A 22,537-nucleotide genomic window follows, 5' to 3' on the forward strand; every position below is an offset into this window, starting at 1 on the left:
TAGTTAGTGGACAAGGTCCCAAACAAAATTGACTAACTTGGAAGGGGGGAAAAAAGGTAATACTAAACAGGAAGGGTTAGATACAAGATATTCTTTTTAGTAAAAGCTAGAGATTTCATGTGCCAGTCCTTAACACAAAGCAATCAAATACGTTTTGTGATCTTGAAACTTTAATGAGTAGAATCAGAATCCTCCTTGGAAGTCATTAGTAACAACCAAACTAACAGCATAAACAGTAAGTATATGGAGTTATAAAACTGTACTATGATATGAAGTGGAACTATTATAATGTACATAAAACTTGAAAAGGAGTGTAAAGACAAATGCACAAAAAGATAATCACCTAGTGTTCTCCTTATGACTCTTTTCATGTTTGTCAGTTTACCAGGGCTCGGACATTGAAATGATAAAACCCGAACTCTGAATATGCGTTTGGTGGTTTTCAAACTTTATTTTAGTCATATTTCTTCAAAGAAAAATGGAGCCCTGTGTGTGTAAAACAGAGAGGAGCAGACCTACTTTGAAAGAGGGCAGTCACACCCCATCAATGAATTCCTCTACCTTCCTTTCTCAATTCCTTGGCACCTCCTTGGACTGAACAGAAGGGGGTTTAGCAACTATGAGGCCTGGTGTAGATGCCAGCTTCCTTCTGCAACTGGTATTAGAGTGATGTAAGGCAGAAAGTTACCAATTTACTAAATGGAATTAATCTGTTTTAAAGTAATATGCCATATTAGAATTTGCAATTAGTAGGGACTCAGGTCAGGCTTAAGGGACCATCACGTAAATTAACATTTAGATAACACTAAAAATAGCTACTATTTCTTACTTTTTTGTGAACTATAATTGCAGAAGTCCATATATAAAGTCCAATAATTATTAAATGCCCACATAATGATTACCTAGGTCAAAAAACGAAACTATATCAGCAATGCAAGAACTCACCATGTGGGTAGCTATCATTTATTGGGTGCCTACAGTATACTGATGCTTTATGTACATCTTACTTAAGCCTCCTTACCCTTAGGTGGGTTGGTATTGTTGATCCTATTTCACAAATGAGAAAACATGACGATTTTGACTTGTTTCCCTCAAATCACAGAACAAGTAAATGTTGAAGTAGGGACTCAAATCCAGTGTTCTAGAAGACTAAACAATGACTTGGTTCTAATTTGGGGCACTGAATGTGGATGCCAGTGAGACATGCTGGCCCATGGTATTTGTTTATGTACTAGAAAATAGTGTAATCACACTTGGAAGAAAATTTGAGAAATTTTATTTAACAATTTAAATTAGGAAGTTTGTAAAGAAGTAAACTTTAAGGGAAGTTGCTCAAATATGTATCTGAAAAAATCGTTGGAAAATATTTTCTAGACATTATTTGTAGAATTTTAAAGGGACAATCTGCAGAGGCAGTGGTATAATCAATGATGTAACCAATGGTGAAACAAATTATATACCTAATGAATCCTGTCTCATTACTCTTCACCATTTGTATATTATTAAATACTTTTCTACACTAGCTGAGGAAAAAAAAAATGGTTCTCATGAAATAAAAACTCACAGAGGTCCACAGAGGCCTCTCTAGTTTGTCATACCTGTGTGGACTGTCATGGATTACTTAATGAGGGAGTTACACACATGCCCAATAACCTGCAATTTGGAAACCAATATGGGATAAAGTATGTGCACCTCTGTCCTCGTTTTTCATTTCAAAATATTGAATGCAATTAACAAGAGAAATATGATAAAGGTAAAATAAGAATACTATTCTGAAAATACTCATTCCTTTCCCTTGAAATTCACATTCTCTGGCAGTCATTCTGCCATTATGGCTCATATAGGGAAGGAGAGAAGGATAATGTGACTTTAGGGAAGTCCACGCAGGGATAGCAAGGAAGGAAAAATGCACCGTTCCAGCCCTAGCAGATTTTGCGGAGGGTAAAGCAGGGAAGCGGGCATTCCAGGCAAGTGGGTCCTGACCTCTCTTCGACAGCATGAACTTCGCGTGTGTCAGTATTGCAGCGGTGGGAGTAATGACAGTTCCCATGTAATGAGCCTGCCTCATCTATCCCCTGACTGTAATCAAAGAATGCATCCTTCCTTAGGAGGGTCCGAGACATTGAAACAAAGAGGGCTTGAGCGAGAAATCCTGAAGGCATCGAGACCTTGAATGCAAAGCTGCTGAGCTGCACAGCACGGGGCCGCGTTCACATGGAATACCGTGGATGTCACTCTGCACTGATGTCCTTGGGATTGCGGAACAAGGTGGCCCTTCTTGGGATCCCTGAGATTGCTGTACGAGTAAACTTAGAAAAATCTTACTTTAAAAAAGTAATTTGAAATAAATACTGGTGGTTTTTATAAAGCATGGATAGCATAAAAGTTCTAACAAACTGTTATTGGTGGTACATATGCTAAAGGTACTCGATAAAGCTTGGGGCACTATTTATACTTGGTCAGGCATTACTTTGCCCAACACATTCTTCTAGGGGAGGAATTATTTCGAGACAGTAGCCTAAAATCAAATCATACCAGGTGAAGCACAGCTGCTTGGGTTCTGGTAAAGATTTCTTTTTCTCTATTCACAACCTTGGGGCAAATTCAGGAACTAAGCAGATGAAGACTTACGTCAGCTCAAGTATGGAATAAAACAGGGTCGTCTTTGCGTTCTTTCCTTAATTACCCCAAGTTTTCTTCGGAACATTCTGTGTAAACCCAACAGCTCTTGCTCAGTTTCCCTTTGATATTTCTCTTTCTTGGCTTCATTTATTTTTTTCTCAGTTGTTACCTTTTGCTGTTGTGAGCTAACAAATGAGTGAAGATTTAAGCTTTTTACTTTCTGAAACCATGGACGATAGTACTTCATACGTCAGACATCCTGTAAATTTCAGTGTAATAATGGTTCTGGGAGAATCGTGAAAGACAGTTGCTGAACCCTTTTTGATCTTTGTCAATATAAAGCAAGAGGGGAAAGGATTGGAAGATAGAAATAATATAAGGTCAGCTCAAGAATTTTTTGTAGACTTTGGTGGCTTTTTAGAATTCAAAATTCTATCCTTTCTTATTGTAAGGGAATTTATGCTGCCACATGTCGAAGCAAAGCTTCCCTCCTGAGTCTTGGCCTAGAGCAGACAGACAGGTGACAATGACAACATGCTGAGCTTCTATTGTCACTGTAACAAATTACCACAGACCTGGTGGCTTAAACAGTACAGATCTGTAGGTTAGAAGTCCAGTGAGGTCCCCCGGGCTCACATCAAGGTGTTGGCTGCTCTGCTTTCCCTCCGGAGGCTCTGAAGGAGAGTCTGCCTCCCGGGTCTTTTCCAGCTTCTAGAAGCGCTTGCATTCCTTGGCTCACGATCCCCTTCCTCCATCTGCAAAGCCGGAGAGGGTAGGTTGAGTCCTCAAGCTGCATTGCACCGACCCTGCTTCTGCTGTCACATCTTTTTCTGACCCTGACTCCTCTGCCTCCCTTTCCCACTTACAGGGACCCTCGCGATTATACTGGGTTCACACAGATAGTCTCCCTATTTTAAGATCATCTGGTTAGATGGTCATCTGATCAACTTTTTAAACTCCGTCTGCAACGTTAATTCTCCCTTGCCATGTAATGTAATGTATTCACAGGTTCTAGGGATCAGGATACAGATAGCTTCGGGAGTCCACAAAGAGGTGTGAATTCACCACCAACATTTATCTTAAGAATGTTGGCTTTCTAACTTCATAAATCACAAAGTGTTAACTGCCTTACTGCTGAGCAAGACAGCGTGTGGAAGGTGGGTGGTACAGCTTAAAAATGAGTTCTGCCGAGCAGCGCGATACATTGCTAGAAGACGACTTACTGATTTTAAATGATGTCTGATCACAAGTACTTCCTCAACCATTTAATCCCTAAAGTCTAATAAGGGAACCTCTTTTTACTCCACGGATCCTTCAATAAGAGACTTTCTCTTAAAGGTCAAGTAATAGAAGTAACATAGAAGCTGAGATGGCCAACAAGTTGACAGTTTTTCAAGGCTTCGTTTGGATCATAGCAGACAGAACGAATACAACTTTGCCCTAAAGAGGCTGGAGGGTGTGGAAATAGATGGAAAGTAAGTGCTCTGTGGCTGACTTCACTTACCTAGTGCCTGACTGACCTCACAAATGTTAAATGTCAGCTTCTCACTGCTGAGCAAAATACATCTTAAATTTATAGCTCTCAAGTATAGCTGGACAAATAATCAAAAGGCATGTATAACTATTAAAGCACTCAATTCTACATTCTTCGTAGTCATATAAGTATATAATAAATAATCCTAGGCATTTGAAAAATCACACTGATTGACTTTAAATATCTAAAATGTCACTGCAAGTATCTAAAGGGGTAAAAGGGAAGTGTTCATGAGGAACATGACAGATGTTTTGCTCCAGATAATATGTATACTTCTAAAATCAGAGTTATGTTTAAAGAAAAAAAAAAAACAAATTTACAAATCCCAATTTTGTGTACCTCAAAGAAAAATATCTTTATTTGGAAAGAATATCTTTATTCCATTATTCTACCACTTTCAAAACATTTTTAGGGCACCCCTTTTGGAATTGCCTTTTGTTCCAGAAGCATATTCTTTGGAATTGCCTTAGCGATTTAGTGGTAGAAAATATTTGTATTTTATCGATTGATTTGATTTTTACTTTTACTTGAGTTTATGGTACAAAGTGCACTTATCATATGGGGCCTCAAATATCCTCATCAGGTTAGATGATTCACAAGCCCTCACTTAAGCTTTTAAAGCTGTAGGACCAGAACAAAGGTGAGTTACTTCTGTGTTTTCAGGAGTTGGCAATAGCTCTCGGACCAGCTAAAGAGGTTGTCCTGTGCTGGGCACCTGGACTGACATCTGAATTGAGACCAAGAGGCTGGGGGGAGGCGGGTGTGTGGGGAAAGTACAATAAAGTTCTCAGTGCCTCAGGGATAATTCTCCAGAGGGATGTTTAACCACAAAATGGGAAAGATGTGCTGGTACAGACGTCCTGTAGAGTGACAATGTGAAAAATTAGCTATTGGGACTCCCCAGTAAGTTCTTCCCAGGGCCCACACTGTAAGACGATGGTCATTAAAGCCACCCAGTTACCCAGGTCCTGGAGCACACCCTCTCCCCGTTCTCAAAGTCTTTTTCTCCAACAAGACCCCAAACAATTATGCCCCAGAAAGAAAACTGGGCAAGGGCTTTGCCTTAGAAATTCCCCCAGACAACTGATCAGAACAGGCTGGTGATGGTGCCTTTCCCAGAGGACTTACCTCACCCTGGTTACTGTGTTTTCCTTCCTCCTGGATTTCAAGCTGCCATCACACCCAGCTGAAGCAGCTCTTTGCTGTCAGTGCCGTGGTACCTTTCCCACCAGATGTCTACTGATTAAATCCACTGGGAAGCAGCTGCTGAACGATGTCAAGAATCTCACTTTACAGTTGACTTGGTCTCCCTGAGTTCCCTACCCTAATTTTTTGGTCATCACTGACTTCCTGGAGAAGCTTTTCTCATTAAAATAATCTCCAATGTTTTGTTCCATTCCAACAGTTAAGAGATGGCAATCACAAACACAGTACATGCTCTAAAATCTGATGTAACCTGTAAAAAGAATAAATCATTCAATCAGTAAAATTGGTGAAATATCAGCCAAAGAAATGACTTGTGATATAACTCACAACCAGTGGATGTCACACTCATGAAAAGGGCTGCTTCCTCAGGAGAGGAGAGAGCCAGCCTCATAAGATTATGCTTTTTTAGGCAAAGTCCATCTCAGGAGAGTCTGACAGCAGCCTACCTCTCTAGTCTTTTCCCACCTTCCTTGAGAAAGTCTCTGTATTGCACACAACACTCTGCCACCAGGAGGCAGCATTAGGGCATTGATTTTTCAGGGAATAAACAAAAACACAGGAAACACAGATAAACATCTTATTCAACAAACATGTATTGGGCATTTTATGTGCCAAACACCTAAGGAGTTTACATTTACTAGAAAATGGAATGGTGCTAACAGGTATCAAAAGCAAAACTGCCTACTTCCAATTTTGCTGATAGCTTAGCTGAACAACACGATCTCTTCCAAATATCCAAGTCAGCCTTTTAACAAACATTGTATTTTTCTCTTATTTCTCACTTCCAGCCCCTCTTCCTGTGATTAGTCCCACCTGTGGATGGATGAGAGTTCAGAGAATGCTCTGATCAATTCTAAGTGAGGCAAAGAAACGGTCACTATTGGCCACTCCTTTCTTAAAATTACAGACAGCATGTCAGACTTTTCTCTTCCCAATGTCATTGTAGGAATTATTTGTTTGGTTTCCTCTGGGCCACAAAGCCTGAATTATTTATTATCTGGTCCTTTACAGAAAAAGTTTGCTGATCCTTGATGTAACCCATCATCATCCTTTCTTGAACAAACTCAGAAGATTCCAGATGGTACATGAAGAGTTTCTGTCTGCTTCTTCCAGCACCCTGGCCTCGCTTGCTTCCTTAAACACATCAAGTCCTTACCCTCTTCGGGACTTTAATACTTGCTGCACCCTTTACCTGGAATGCCTTTAAAGGGTCATTCTCATCCTTAGGTCTGATCTCAAATATCACTAACTAGAGTGAGTATCCCTTGCTCCCAGGAATCACAAATCCTTCTCTATTTCCTTCATAATTATCTTGTCTATGTTTTGCTTAGTCATTGTTTCCTCCACTAGGATGGAAGCTTCCAGAGGCCAGGCACCTTACTGTCTTGTTCATCAGTGACTGGCACTTAGTAGGTGCTTGGTAATTTTTAAAATTGCAGTAAAATACACATAACACAAAATGTATCATTTTAAGTGTACAGTTCATGGGCATTAAGTACATACACATTGTTGTGCAACCATCACTACCATCCATCTCCAGAACTTTGTCATCCCCATGCCTCCTACCCCCAGCCCCTGGCAACCACCATATTCTACTTTCTGTCTAGGTACCTCCTATAAGTGGAAACATACGTGTCCTTTTGTAACTTGCTTATTTCACTGAGCATAATATCTTCAAAGTTTATCCATATTGTAGCATGTGTCAGACTTCTGTACCTTTTTAAGACTTCCTTTTCCTTTCCTTTATATGTACATATCACATTTTGTTTATCCATTCATCCATCTATGAACACTGTAGGAATTTCTTAATTAAAAAAAATAATCTTATCAATAGTAAACATTTCCTGGGTCTTTTAAATTAGGCTTAACTGAGCTTTAAAATTACAACTAACGGATGTACAGTTAGTATATGCTTAATTTTACATCTGAAACGTTCCCACTAGCAAAACCAAGAGAGTAATCAGCATGTGCATTCAATACTACTGAGGACAAGAAAAAAGGTAAGACTATATTTTCGATTTTGGAAATATTCATAAGTTCTTTTGTATCAGACTATGTTTATTGTTAAAGCAGAATACAAATGCAATTTCATTCAATTTTCTTAATTTAAAAACAGCACCTAGATCGGCAATGCTTTTTTTAATTAACAGGAATCTTCTTAGAAAATCATTTTGTGCTACCTAATTAAAATTTCAATTTCACAGTTATGGAGCCAAGGCTAAAGGAAAAACTGAAAGAATAAGTGGTCTGAACATAAGGAAAATGTAACAGAGGAACACAAAGAACAAAGGAAAGCTGGATTTTAGTTATTTATCTAATCACATCAAGTGGCAGTGGTAAATTGAAGAGGATCAGAATATGCTACCCGCAAATATGCCACTTTGGCATAAGGACTGTTTTGAGCTGATGGCAATTGAGAAGCAACAGATGCAAGAAAAACTCTCTGCTCTCCCCTTTCCTGCCTAAAAGCAGAGCACAAATTTCCGTTTTTGAGAATGTCATCCTCTCCTGTACCAGGAAGGGAAAAACAACATTCATCACAGGAGATGGAGCTGATACCAAGATGAGTCTGCATAAATGAAACCTTACTAAATAACCCTATCTTCCATTACTTTCCCCCATATATTTACTTTCCCACAATTTACCACCCACAGAAGTCCAAACCCCTTTTACTTTGTCTTGTCACTTCTCCAGAACTTATCACCATTTGTTAAGATGGTATATAAGCCCACGGCATTTCATTGTTTCTTTGGATATTCACTTTATATGAAGGCCTCCATGCATGTGAAAAAATTAAAATATTAACATCAAACAAAATTTGTATGCCTTTTCTTCTGTGAGTCTGTTGTCAGTCTAACTCGCAGGCCCCAGGCACAGAACCTAAGAGGAAAGTTTTCCTCCCCTACATAATTATTTGAGAACTTAATCCACTAGGCATTTGCTCAATGAGTTCTCTTTTAATGAGGAAGGAACAGTGGTGTAATGGAAAGAACTTTGACATTAGATAAGCCTGGATTGAAATCTTGAATCTACTGTTTAATGTATGACCTTGGGCAAGTTATTTAAACTCTGTGCCTCAATTTCTGCATCTATAAAACAAAGATGGTAAGACCCACTTAATGTCATTGTTATGAGAGTTAAATAAGATGAAATAGGTAAAATATTTTGATTTGTATCTCTGTTGTTAAAATAAAGATGGTTGGGAAGAGATAAGAGTTTAGGAAGCCGGATAGATAAAATGTGAACCTTGAGCTTTTCTCTCTTTCTCTCGTTGGAGCTAATGTAGAAATACATGGGGGCCCATTGGGTTAGCTGGCAGTTTTGTGCAAAGAACTTTGCAACTGAAAGAGGACTTTGAGAAAAATCCAAGATCCCAAAGAGTATAAAATAAAGCATAGAAGGGAAGCAACTATTGTGGATATTGCTGAATGATTCACAGGAGGAAGGGAGAAGGAAGGAAAAGAGAATACCTACCTGAATATCAAGACGTAGCAAGAGCTTTTACTCAATAATTCTGCTTCAAGGGGCCTCTATTAAGGGCATAATCCAAAATACATAAAAACAATTGAGCACACAGATGGTCATCTCAACCTTATGAGATAGAGAAAAACTAAAAACAACATGAATGACCAAACATTGTAATTAACTTATAGTATTTTTATATGATGGAATATTATTTAGCCATTATAAACAATGCAAATGAGTATATACATTATCAGCTCAATTTTGTAAAAAAAAAGTACACAGATGAAAAAAAGACTGGAAGGACATACAAAACAGTATTAAAAGTACTTAACTTTGTGTGGTAGATTGTGAATGTCGAAATTCAATGTACTTCTTTTTAGTGTTGCCTATTTTGAAAATTTCTACCCTTAATCAGAGTCATTTTTATAATGCTCCCTCTTGAAAAAAACACCACCACCACAATAAAAGGTATTCAAAATCCATATGCAGGAAAAATATCTGTAGTGCAGGCATTCTTTGTTATTGATTAAAAGGAGATCCGATCACTTCAGGCTTCAGATTTGTAGGTGGCAAGATGGAACTTAAAGAGCCTGAGACCTGTGTCCCCTCCAGTGCGGGAGGGCCTCCTCTGCCTCCACACAGAGAAGGCCTGCACACTTTCGATAGTAAATTTAGATTCTCAACTGAAGCCTCAGAATTTTGTACTTAAAGCATGGAAGAGAGAACCCTGGTTAGACCTTGGGGGCTATAGTTCCCAGTATTCCACATTACCATAAAAAGACCTCAATACGACTGTTGGAGAACATTTGATTTTGAACAGGACCGTGTGCACATACTTGATCACAAGAGATTTAAATCTGATAACTCAATCAGACGACTTCTCACTCCCTGGTGCTGGCAAGAGTTTAACTGTGCTTCTCTACAACAGGCGCTTTTGTCCTTCAGAGACCACAACGAGGAACGAATGACCGTGTTATGACTCAGCAGTGTATTTTCCTCCTGCTGCAAATAGGATCTTCCAAGGGCCATTCCATGGGGACGTTTTTTTTTTAGAGTTCCATTGTTCCTCTAGGTCAGAAATTTAAATAACTATAGGGACTTCCCTGGTGGCGCAGTGGTTAAGAATCTGCCTGCCAATGCAGGGGACACGGGTTCGAGCCCTGGTCCGGGAAGATCCCACATGCCGCAGAGCAACTAAGCCCGTGCACCACAACTACTGAGCCCGTATGCCACAACCACTGAGCCCATATGCCACAACTACTGAAGCCCATGCGCCTAGAGCCCGTGCTCTGCAACAAGAGAAGCCATCGCAATGAGAAGCCCATGCACCACAACAAAGAGTAGCCCCCACTTGCCACAATTAGAGAAAGCCCATGCGCAGCAACAAAGACCCAAAGCAGCCAAAAATAAATTATTTAATTAAAAATAAATAAATAAATATAGACTCTGTGGCCCTCATCTGATTTGCAGGAAATATTTGAGCAACTTTAGGCCAAACTCAAGAATGGCAGGCTGACACCAAAGTACCAACAAAGCTTTCTTCGTTCTTGCCTTCTCAGGAGCTACCCATCTCTTCGTTTTTAGATTTTCTAGGTGAGTCAGTTAATGTGCTGTGTCTCCTTGATTATAGGCAAACATATTAGACTTTCTGACAGTTCTCACTGAAATTACTCTCTCTTGACCTTAAGTATTCCCCACCCTTTCTCTCTGAATGACTCCACAACACAGCTAACTCTAAAGTAATCTTCACAAATCTTCTCTCTTAACCTTTTCATATCTTTAACGTAGATAAGGGGTCAAGACCCATGTATCCACGCTGAAATTTTTGCATGATGGTCTGTTTAGAATAAAACATATAAAGAATTCTTCCCTCAGCTAAAATTTTGACAGGAAGAGTCCCCTTAAACATTCTATCACATATATGCCAGTATATGCATAGAAAATCTCTGGAAAGACTGATAAGAAATTGGCTTTCTCTGGGAAAAGGAGCTGGGAAGGCAGGGTGAAGGGTGAGACTATACTTACTTTCACTGTATATCCCTTTTTACTGTTTGGATTTACCATGTGCACTTTTTTTTTTGAATTTTTGAATTTTATTTTTTTATACAGCAGGTTCTTATTAGTTATCTATTTTATACATATTAATGTATACATGTCAATCCCAATCTCCCAATTCATCCCCCCCACCTGCCCGCCGCTTTCCCCCCTTGGTGTCCATACATTTGTTCTCTACATCTGTGTCTCGGTTTCTGCCCTGCAAACCAGTTCATCTGTACCATTTTTCTAGGTTCCACATATATGTGTTAATATACGATATTTGTTTTTGTCTTTCTGACTTACTTCACTCTGTATGACAGTCTCTAGATCCATCCACGTCTCTACAGATGACCCAATTTCGTTCCTTTTTATGGCTGAGTAATATTCCATTGTATATATGTACCACATCTTCTTCATCCATTCGTCTGTCAATGGGCATTTAGGTTGCTTCCATGACCTGGCTATTGTAAGTAGTGCTGCAATGAACATTGGGGTGCATGTGTCTTTTTGAATTATGGTTTTCTCTGGGTATATGCCCAGTAGTGGGATTGCTGGGTCATATGGTAATTCTATTTTTAGTTTTTTAAGGAACCTCCATACTGTTCTCCATAGTGGCTGTATCAATTTACATTCCCACCAACAGTGCAAGAGGGTTCCCTTTTCTCCACACCCTCTCCAACATTTGCTGTTTGCAGATATTCTGATGATGCCCATTCTAACTGGTGTGAGGTGATACCTCATTGTAGTTTTGATTTGCATTTCTCTAATAATTAGTGATGTTGAGCACTTTTTCATGTGCTTCTTGGTCATCTGTATGTCTTCTTTGGAGAAATGTCTATTTAGGTCTTCTGCCCATTTTTGGATTGGGTTGTTTGTTTCTTTAATATTGAGCTGCATGAGCTGTTTATATATTTTGGAGATTAATCCTCCATCTGTTGATTCATTTGCAAATATTTCCTCCCATTCTGAGGGTTGTCTTTTCGTCTTGTTTGTAGTTTCCTTTGCTTTGCAAAAGCTTTTAAGTTTCATTAGGTCCCATTTGTTTATTTTTGTTTTCATTTCCATTACTCTAGGAGGTGGATCAAAAAAGATCTTTCTCTGATTTATGTCAAAGAGTGTTCTTCCTATGTTTTCCTCTAAGAGTCTGGTCTTAGGTCTCTAATCCATTTTGAGTTTATTTTTGTGTATGGTGTTAGGGAATGTTCTAATTTCATTCTTTTACATGTAGCTGTCCAGTTTTCCCAGCACCACTTATTGAAGAGACTGTCTTTTCTCCATTGTATATCCTTGCCTCCTTTGTCATAGATTAGTTGACCATAGGTGTGTGGGTTTATCTCTGGGCTTTCTATCCTGTTCCATTGATCTGTATTTCTGCTTTTGTGCCAGTACCATATTGTCTTGATGACTGTAGCTTTGTAGTATAGTCTGAAGTCAGGGAGTCTGACTCCTCCAGCTCCGTTTTTTTCCCTCAAGACTGCTTTGGCTATTTGGCGTCTTTTGTGTCTCCATACAAATTTTAAGATTTTTTGTTCTAGTTCTGTAAAAAATGCCACTGGTAATTTGATAGGGATTGCATTGAATCTGTAGATTGCTTTGCGTAGTATAGTCATTTTCACAATATTGATTCTTCCAATCCAAGAACATGGTATATCTTTCCATCTGTTTTTGTCATCTTTGATTTCTTTCATCAGTGTCTTATACTTTTCTGAGTACACATCTTTTACCTCCTTAGGTAGGTTTATTCCTAGGTATTTTATTCTTTTTGTTGCAATGGTGAATGGGATTGTTTCCTTAATTTTTCTTTCTGATCTTTCGTTGTTAGTGTATAGGAATACAAGAGATTTCTGTGCATTAATTTTGTATCCTGCAACTTTACCAAATTCATTGATTAGCTCTAGTAGTTTTCTGGTGGCATCTTAAGGTTTCTCTATGTATAGTATCATGTCATCTGCAAACAGTGACAGTTTTACTTCTTTTCCAATTTGTATTCCTTTTATTTCTTTTTCTTCTCTGATTGCCGTGGCTAGGTCTTCCAAAACTATGTTGAATAAGAGTGGTGAGAGTGGACATCCTTGTCTTGTTCCTGATCTTAGAGGAAATGCTTTCAGTTTTTCACCATTGAGAATGATGTTTGCTGTGGGTTTGTCATATATGGTCTTTTTATGTTGAGGTAGGTTCCCTCTATGCCCACTTTCTGGAGAGTTTTTATCATAAATGGGTGTTGAATTTTGTCAAAAGCTTTTTCTGCATCTATTGAGATGATCATATGGTTTTTATTCTTCAGTTTGTTAATATGGTGTATCACATTGATTGCTTGGCCTATATTGAAGAATCCCTGCATCCCTGGGATAAATCCCACTTGATCATGATGCATGACCCTTTTAATGTGTTGTTGGATTCTGTTTGCTAGTATTTTGTTGAGGATTTTTGCATCTATATTCATCAGTGATATTGGTCTGTGATTTTCTTTTTTTGTAGTATCTTTGTCTGGTTTTGGTGTCAGGGTGATGGTGGCCTCATAGAATGAGTTTGGGATTGTTCCTTCCTCTGCAATTTTTTGGAAGAGTTTGAGAAGGATGGGTGTTAGCTCTTCTCTAAATGTTTGATAGAATTCACCTGTGAAGCCATCTGGTCCTGGACTTTTGTTTGTTGGAAGATTTTTAATCACAGTTTCAATTTCATTACTTGTGATTGGTCTGTTCATATTTTCTATTTCTTCCTGGTTCAGTCTTGGAAGGTTATACCTTTCTAAGAATTTGTCCATTTCTTCCAGGTTGTCCATTTTATTGGCATAGAATTGCTTGTAGTAGTCTCTTAGGATGCTTTGTATTTCTGCAGTGTCCGTTGTAACTTCTCCTTTTTCATTTCTAATTTTATTGATTTGCGTCCTCTCCCTCTTTTCCTTGATGAGTCTGGCTAAAGGCTTATCAGTTTTGCTTATCTTCTCAAAGAACCAGCTTTTAGTTTTATTGATCTTTGCTATTGTTTTCTTTGTTTCTATTTCATCTATTTCTCCTCTGATCTTTATGAATTCTTTCCTTCTACTAACTTTGGGTTTTGTTTGTTCTTCTTTCTCTAGTTCCTTTAGGTGTAAGGTTAGATTGTTTATTTGAGATTTTTCTTGTTTCTTGAGGCAGGCTATAAACTTCCCTCTTAGCACTGCTTTTGCTGCATCCCATAGGTTTTGGATCATCGTGTTTTCGTTGTAATTTGTCTCTAGGTATTTTTTGATTTTCTCTTTGATTTCTTCAGTGATCTCCTGGTTATTTAGTAATGTATGGTTTAGCTCCATGTGTTTGTTTTTTCCCCTGTAATTGATTTCTAATCTCATAGCATTGTGGTCAGAAAAGATGCTTGATATTATTTCAATTTTCTTAAATTTACTGAGGCTTGATTTGTGACCCAAGATGTGATCTCTACTGGAGAATGTTCCATGTGCACTTGAGAAGATAGTGTAATCTGCTGTTTTTGGATGGAATGTCCTATAAATATCAATTAAATCTATCTGGTCTATTGTGTCATTTAAAGCTTGTGTTTCCTTATTAATTTTCCGTTTGGATGATCTGTCCATTGGTGTAAGTGAGGTGTTAAAGTCCCCCACTATTATTGTGTTGCTGTCGATTTCCTCTTTTATAGCTATTAGCAGTTGCCTTATGTATTGAGGTGCTCCTATGTTGGGTGCATGCATATTTATAATTGTTATATCTTCTTCTTGGATTGATCCCTTGATCATTATGTGGTGTCCTTCCTTGTCTCTTGTAACATTCTTTATTTTAAAGTCTATTTTATCTGATATGATTATTGCTATTTCAGTTTTCTTTTGATTTCCATTTCATGTGCATTTTTTTAAAAAATATATTCAAATAAAGTAAAAAAAAAAGTAGAAATAAAGAGACGATTAGAAATCCTGCTTAAATGGACATTTATATCATGTTCTTGGTTGGGACAACTGTAAAATGTTCAGTCCCCCACCTTATCTATAAATTTAGTGCAATTCCAATAAAAATCCTAGCGAGATTTTTTACAGGAATCTGGCAAATGAAAGTTAAAATATCTATGAATAAATAAACCTCCTCAAACTAGCTAAGATAGATTGAGAAAGTGAAGGGAATTCACCTATCAAATATTAAGAAATGGTATTGAGCCAACAAAACTTAAAAACAGTGTATTTCGGGTAAGGAAAGACAAAAAGATGGAGAGAACAGAACAGAGTCAAGATATAGAGCCAGGAATGTGTACGAGGACTGAGTCACACAGAGGTGGTATAACAAATCATAGGGGAAAAGAAGAATTATTTAATGGATGATAGAAAAGTGGTTTGCTTCACAGAAGAAAAAATAAACATTTGTCTCCACTATACACCATATACAAAAATAAATTCCAGTTGGATTAAAGGTGTGAAACATTTTTTAAAAACCTATTAAAAAGAGGAAAATTTCCTTAAATTTTCTTAAAAGAAGCCTTTGAATTTACAAATGGATATATGAGTATGCCAAAATTAAGTAGTTTCATTTGAAGAAAACATAATGGCAATGTTAACACATAGGTAACTGACTGGGAAGAGATATTTACAATATTGAAAACCAATAAGGGGAAAAATAGCTACAGAGAACTTATGCAAACCTGTAAGAAAAAAAAAAGAAACAGGAACCAATAAAAGAAAATGGTCAAAGAATTTTCATAAAGAGATTCTCAACCTCACCAGTAATCAAATCCAAAACTGAAAAAATAATGGTTTTTTTTAATCCAATAAATTAAACAAGATTAGGAAGTTGGATAGAACCAAGTGATGGTGAGGAAGTAAGGAAGGAAGAACCCAAATGTACAACTCATGGAGTGTTAATTGGTGTGGCCCTTTTGGAGGTCAATTTGGCAGTATTTAGTGAAGTGATAAAGTCCACATGCTATTATCTAGTAATTTCATTCCTAGATATACTCTAGAGAAAATTTTTAATGGTTCACAAGGGAACTTCACAAGTAAGTGCTCATTGTAGTGTTGTTTGTAGTGGCAAAGTTGGAAGCAATTACTACTATGCAATAATGGAGAATACTAAACATTTCTCATCAGTTATAAAAATGCTAAATACATTGCAATAGTTAAGCAGTTATAAAAAAGCAAACAGGTGTCACTTTAAGAAAATGATACTTCTATAAAAGTCTAAATTTATACAACAAATAAAATGAGAATTTGTATTATTAAAAGATTCTTTTAATTTATATCAGGATAATGGAAAAACTTTTATTAGAAACCAGAATACCTGACTCCACTATTCAGGAGCTATTTGACTTCAGGCTAGAATCTAGCCTAGATACTTAATCTCTTCAAGCCTATTCCTTCATCTGTGAAGTTTTTTTTAACTGGATTTATAAAAACAGAATTTACACATAACTAAAAGGGAAATATGGTATATACAGAAAAATCTATTTCTGGGTCAATTACTTTCAAGCAAGGTAGGAGGTAGAATATATATATTAAAACATTCTGGAGAATTTAAAGATAGGAATGAGAGTTGGCTATGGGAAGCCCCTATTTTCTCTTTAGAATAAACTCATTACTTCTCTCAGGAAGGAAATGGTCATAGTTTCAGGATAAGTGATATTTATTACAGTACAAAGTAGCTCAAATTTGGAAAAAAATTTAAATGTATTTTGTAATTTTAATCAGTCAAAGGGCAGAATGGAAATCTAACTTTGTAAATAGAATATGATTCAACAGTCAAAGGGAAGGACATCTATCTCCAAATCCATCATAAAAATTGTTTTAGTTCATTCTTCTGCACTTGTTGGTCAGTTAAGCATTAGGTACTTGATGGTATTGTTCAGATCTTATGTCTTTACTAATTTTTTTTTTTTACATTTCCTATTGATTCCTGAGGAAGGGGGGTGTTAAAATTACCAACTATGATTATGGAATTGTCTATTTCTTCCCTCAATCTACCTATTTTTGCTTCGTGTATTTTGAAGTTCTGTTAATTAGAAGTGTATACACACTTATAATCATCTTTTTGATATATTGACTATTTTATCATTATCAAATGTTGCTCTTTATCTCTGATAATTCTCTTTGTCTAGAAATCTACTTTATATAATATATAGCCACTCCAGCCTTCCTATGCTTATACTTTGTGTACAACTTTATCTATCCATTTAATTTCAACCTATCAGTGCTTTTATATTTAAATTGCATCACTGGTAGACAACATATAATTGAGTCTTACTTTTTAATACATCCTGACAATTCTTGCCTTTAATTAGATTGTTTAGTCCATTTACATTTAGAGTAATTATTGATATGGATTAGGTCTATTTTATTATTTGTTTTGTCTGTCCCATCTGTTTTTTTGCTCCCTCATTATTCTTTTCTTGATTTCTTTGGGATTGCTTGAACAATTTTTAGAATTCCATTCTAACTGATTAACTTTAGCAAAACCTTTAGGGTTTTTGTGTGCGTGTGTGTGGTTGTCCTAGGGCTTACAATACACATCCTTTTCAGTGTTTTTAAAGTTAATATTGCAGCACTTCACGTAAAATACAAGAACCCTACACTCCCCCTCTTATCTTTAACCTATAGTTGTCATATGTATTTCATCTGCATGTATTATAACCCCATTTTATAACATTATAATTTTTGCTTTAAAGTTATATATTTTAAAGATATTATATGGGAAAAAGCCATTTATATTTACCTTTCTGGTGTTCTTCATTCCTTCCTGAACATTCAGGTTTCCATGTAGTGTTATCTCCCTTCTGTCTAAAGAACTTCGTGTAACATTTTTTGTAGTACAGGTCTGCTGATGATAAACTCTCTTAGTTTTCTTTTAAATGAAAACGTATTTATTTTGCCTTCATTCTTGAAGGATATTTTTATTTCATTTCATCTTGAAAGATATTTCTAGATAGGGAATTCTGGGTTGACTTTTTCTTTCTTTTCTTTTAGCACTTTAAAGATGTCATTTCACTTGATTCTGATGAGAAGTCAATAGTACTTCAAATCTTTGTTCCCTTCATATAATAATATTTTCCCTGGCTACTTTCAAAACTTTCTCTTTGCTTTTGCTTTTCAGTAGTTTGACTCTGCTGTACCTAGATGTGATTTTCATTATAGCCTGCATGGGCTTCAATGAGCTTCTTGAATCTGGCTATTTATGTCTTTCACCAAATTTGCAGACATTTTGGCCATATTCCTTCAAAAAAAATTTTTATGCCCCGTTCTCTCTTTTCCTTCTAGAACCCTACATGTTAGATCTTTCAGTATTACCTTATAGGTCCCAGAGGTACTGTTCATTATTTCGTTTTAAAATATTCTTCCTCTCTGATCTTCAGACTGAATAATTTCTATTGATCTAACTTCAAATTCACAGACACTTTCTTCTGTTATTTCCACTCTGATCTTAAGGCTATCCAGTGAAAATTTTATTTCAGACATTATACTTTTCAGTACTAGAAGTTCCTTTCAGTTTTTAAAATCTCTTTACTTTTCTGAGATATTCTATATTTTCATTCATTACAAGGGTGTTTTCTTTTAAGTCCTTGAGCATAGTTGTGAGAGCCGCGTTAAAACCCTTGTCTCGAATTATAACTGATTCATCCTGGGCTACTCACCATTGATTGGTTTTGGGGTTACATTTTCCTACTTCTCCATATGTCTAGTAGTTTTAGATATCATCCTGGACATAGTGAATGATGTACTGAGCATCTCTAGATGCTCAGTTCTGTTATGTTTCTCTAAAGAGCAGCAATGTTTTTGTTTTGGCACGCTGTTCACTTGGCTGAACTCAAACTCTAACTCAGTGCAGTGCTCTTGGCCTTAACTGGGCTGCCTGGAGTCCACCTTGCACATGTGTGGTTTAGGAATTAGCTAGAGATTTGGGCAGTTTCCACACAGACTTTAAGGCTCCCTCTCTGTGACTCTCTTCTTTCTGGGATTTCTCCTCCACTTTCCATTTTTGTTCTTTTAATTGCCTCTTCTTCATCTCTTTGGTGAGGCAAGGATTCCCACCCTAGGGTTATGGGAATGGCCTAATACATGACACCCAGCACTTGTCAGGTGAGATCGATGGCAGTTTACTAGTCACGCATACTCATAGCCTGGGCGAGGACACCAGACACCATTCAGGGATACATGAGGGTTACACCAGAGAACACAGTAAACAACCAGGTACTGAGGGAGGCAGATTTTGTAGTATCAAGGTAGTCCCTGGTTCCTGTGGGGGGATGGGATTGGTTTCTTTGAATAATTCCACAGGCTTGCAGGGAAATGAAACCTGCCACTCAGGTACAAGCAGGAAATGTACCTGGTCCCCAAGACAAAAAGGGTTGTTTGGCTAGGGGATCTTAAGACCATGGGAGCAGATGGGGAAGGGAACTTGGTGTTAGGCTGTTCATAACCTTCCTGATTCTACCAGATGTCAAGGCAGTACATGATATTAATTCTAGGCCCTGTACCACACTGTGGTTGCCCTGGTCTCCATCCTCTGGCTCTTCAAGCCAGTACATCTGCAAGTTTCTAAGTTTAAGTCTTCCTACAAAACTGGGCACTGCAGGTTAAAGACATAAAAATAGGAAACGCCTGAAGTGCCATTTCATTCTTCCAAGTATTGACTTCTTTTGCTTGCTTTCCAGTGCCTTTTGGTATTTTTAAAATATTTTATCCAGAATTTATAGCTGTTATTTGTGGGAGGGTGATTTGATAGGACCTATCTGGCTAGTACCAGAAGCAGAACTTTCAAAGTTCATTCTTATTCTTTGGCTGTAAGCAGTTTAACTAAATAGCTGAAGAAATACCAGATATGATTTATTGATTATAACAGGAGTTGGGTGGAGTCTTTGGAATGATAATATAAGAGAATATTAACTCATAGCCACAATTAATAACTGTATGGCTCAAAAAATATTGTTACATAGAATACTTACATTTTGATTTAGTGCAAATTTTGATTCCACACAAATAATTCAGTCAAAGTTCTGCTGGACTCAGCACTCATCAGATAAAATCCAGAAAAAAATGTTTCTTATTTCATTTTTTTTTACATACTGCGAAAGTACATATGAAGGAAAAAAGCAAAAGCTATTATTTGACAACATGGTCCCATATTTCTTCTTAAATATGCACCATCTTCCATAAACCATGATTGACTCCTACAAATTTTACTCTCTTTTTCTCCCTTGCTTCTACATTTATTGCTAATTTGATTTTATTTATACTTGTGCCTGTAGGCATTTTCCTAACACTCTATATACGTGTTCTATATCCCTACAGAGACTATAAATATCTCCTGGACATGGACCAAAGATTTGATTCGGTTTAAATCCATACATAGCACATACTTGCATATGTTGATTATTCTTTTTTCAGTGAATCCTATCAAGACTCGAATGGACAAATTGGGTTTTAAATTTCTTCAGAACTTTATATATGGTCGTTTCCTTTGGTGATCCCAGAATCACTCACAAGCCTCAATAGCAGGTTATAAACATGGCTAGGACTTATTAGAGCAAAGGAAAGAGAGCAAAAGCAACGGGAAAAAGATGCATTGGGGAAGTCCAGAGAGGTCAGCACAAGCTTCCAATGTTCTTGGCCTTAAGTTGCAAGGAATTCTCTCTCTCTGTCTAGCAGCAAAACTACAGGCATGCGTGGAATAGCTCTACCTGAGGAAGCCCATTTGAGTCTCAGGGTCCAAGGCTTTTATGGGGAGCTATTAACGTCCACACATTCTGCTATACAATCAGCTATGGCAACTGAGACTCAGGACCCCAACAATGAAACCAGGTGTACGTGTTGTGCAAAGCAACCTGACAAGCCAGTATGGCGTTCCATTTCTCCAGGTGTACACAACAAAATCGTCACTAACATAAAGAACATTGCACAGGCCAAATTCCCAGGGTTGGCCAGGTCAGTCATGGTTTCCTTGGAGACATGCAAGGAATAAGCAACCAGACCTGCTGCATTACCTCTTCCTCCCAAGGGTCTGTCCATCCTTGCTATCCCCTATTACCGACTCCCGTCTTACTAATAGAAGTGATACAAAGCTAGCTAAGTCCTGGCTTGCGGGAAAATATTTTTAAGACCACTGCACATCTAAATCATTTCCTCTAGTCTCTCTACCCTTCCCAACATATTCCCAGCCTCCAATTTCTATGGCTGGCTGTTCTTTACAGACAAGCAGGTTACATCTAGGAAGCAACAGTTTATGCTGTTTGGAAGAGGAGGCCTAAAAAAAAACTACAGGGTTATAAACATTGTATGATTTAAATCTGTATCTTTCCCAACAAACCTGCTCTGCTTCCTGGATCTTCTATTCTGCACAACATTGCCACCACCTCCTTATGGCCCCGTCCCCTAAAAACAGTCACTAAACCCAGTTGATATTACCTCCTGGAAATTTCCTGAATCTATCTCCTTCCTTCCACATAACCTCATTTCCCTGTTAATTGCTCCTTCCTGGCTTCTCCTTCCCCCTCCCTACCCAGGCCCTTATTCATTACAGCAGAGTTGTCACTCCCATTCTTACCTAGAAAGCAACCCAACACACACCGAAGAATAATTTCTGAAAAAGATGCCTTATATGAGGTATTGTAACCACTCAGGTCACTATGTTCAATTGTTTTCCTGTCTGTTTCCCGTGTGTTTCCACTAATATCAATTTTATTAAAAAATAAATTCCTAGCCCAAACTGAAAACTATGCCCAGTGGAATGGAATCAGTTTCTTGGAGTTCTTTGAGCCACGCAACAGAAATAATAATAGCTGCTTCCTGTACCTCATCCTCTCTTTGCTTTATGACATCTGGGCTCTTCTCCCAATCTTTTTCCTTCCTCAAGTGCTATGTTCAGATTCCTCTTCATTAGATACTTCTGCGAAATTTCAATCCTATAGAGAAGACCACAGCTCAATAAGAGACATCAGGGAAGGACTCCTTCTGGGGTAGACACAGTTTGCAGTTCCCTTCTGAGGTTGCAGGTACAAGTTATAGATGGCATGAACACAGAACATTAGCCTGAATGTGAATTTTTAAAACATTTAACTCATAAAAATGATAAGAGGTATTCCCTCTTAACCTAAGGTATTCAAGTAAGATCACACAAAAATTTAGAAAGCTCTTAACAAGTTGAGGGCTATACTGAATGAGAAAAAAGCTACACATAACTTCTCCTAAACTGCTAAAGAACTTCACAAAAAAATGTATTTCTGAGCCAAAACTGCCTAGATCAGTTTCTAAAGTGTGATGTCTTCAAAAGCTTCAAGCTTAACAATGTGGTATTTATTAATTTTATTTTTGTGTAACAATATATATATATATTTGCAATTAGAATGCTAGTATGTAAAGTATAGACATTACTAGCAGTAGTAGCAGAAAAATTCTCAAAAAAGTGAACTAAATCTGAATACTGAGTATATTTACTCACGTGCTCCTTTCCCAGTAGGTAGTATACATATGCATTTTGTTATTGCAGAATGTACGGAAAGCTTTTTGCTTCTTTTATATTAAAAATAAAGTTTAAATTTTGTTGAAGCAATACGTGTATCAAAAAAATCAAATGTGCAAAATGATATTTGTGAAAACTAAGTCTCCCTCCAACTCCAGATCCCCAGGCTCTAAATCAAAGGCAACTACTACCATAGATAACACTGGACTATTCTTCCAGAGATATTTTACCTGAAGAGTAAAAGTTA

At 37.3% G+C, this 22,537-nt stretch overlaps 1 long non-coding RNA gene across 3 annotated transcripts in view; it reads right to left on the reverse strand.

Moving 5' to 3' along the window:
• LOC118888038 overlaps nt 1–22,537 on the reverse strand; it is a 29,561-nt gene continuing 7,024 nt past the window's right edge. For 2 of the 3 annotated variants that reach the window (XR_005018225.1, XR_005018226.1), the window contains exons 3-6: nt 21,624–21,733; nt 8,837–8,953; nt 5,285–5,612; nt 1–3,377 (exon numbers count right to left, since the gene is read on the reverse strand). This is a non-coding gene — a long non-coding RNA (uncharacterized LOC118888038). Of the gene's footprint in view, nt 3,378–4,768; nt 5,017–5,284; nt 5,613–8,836; nt 8,954–21,623; nt 21,734–22,537 lie in introns of those variants that run through there. The other variant, XR_005018227.1, reaches the window with a different exon arrangement.

Source organism: Balaenoptera musculus, chromosome 21 (genome assembly GCF_009873245.2).
Source record: "Balaenoptera musculus isolate JJ_BM4_2016_0621 chromosome 21, mBalMus1.pri.v3, whole genome shotgun sequence".
NCBI lineage: Eukaryota > Metazoa > Chordata > Mammalia > Artiodactyla > Balaenopteridae > Balaenoptera > Balaenoptera musculus.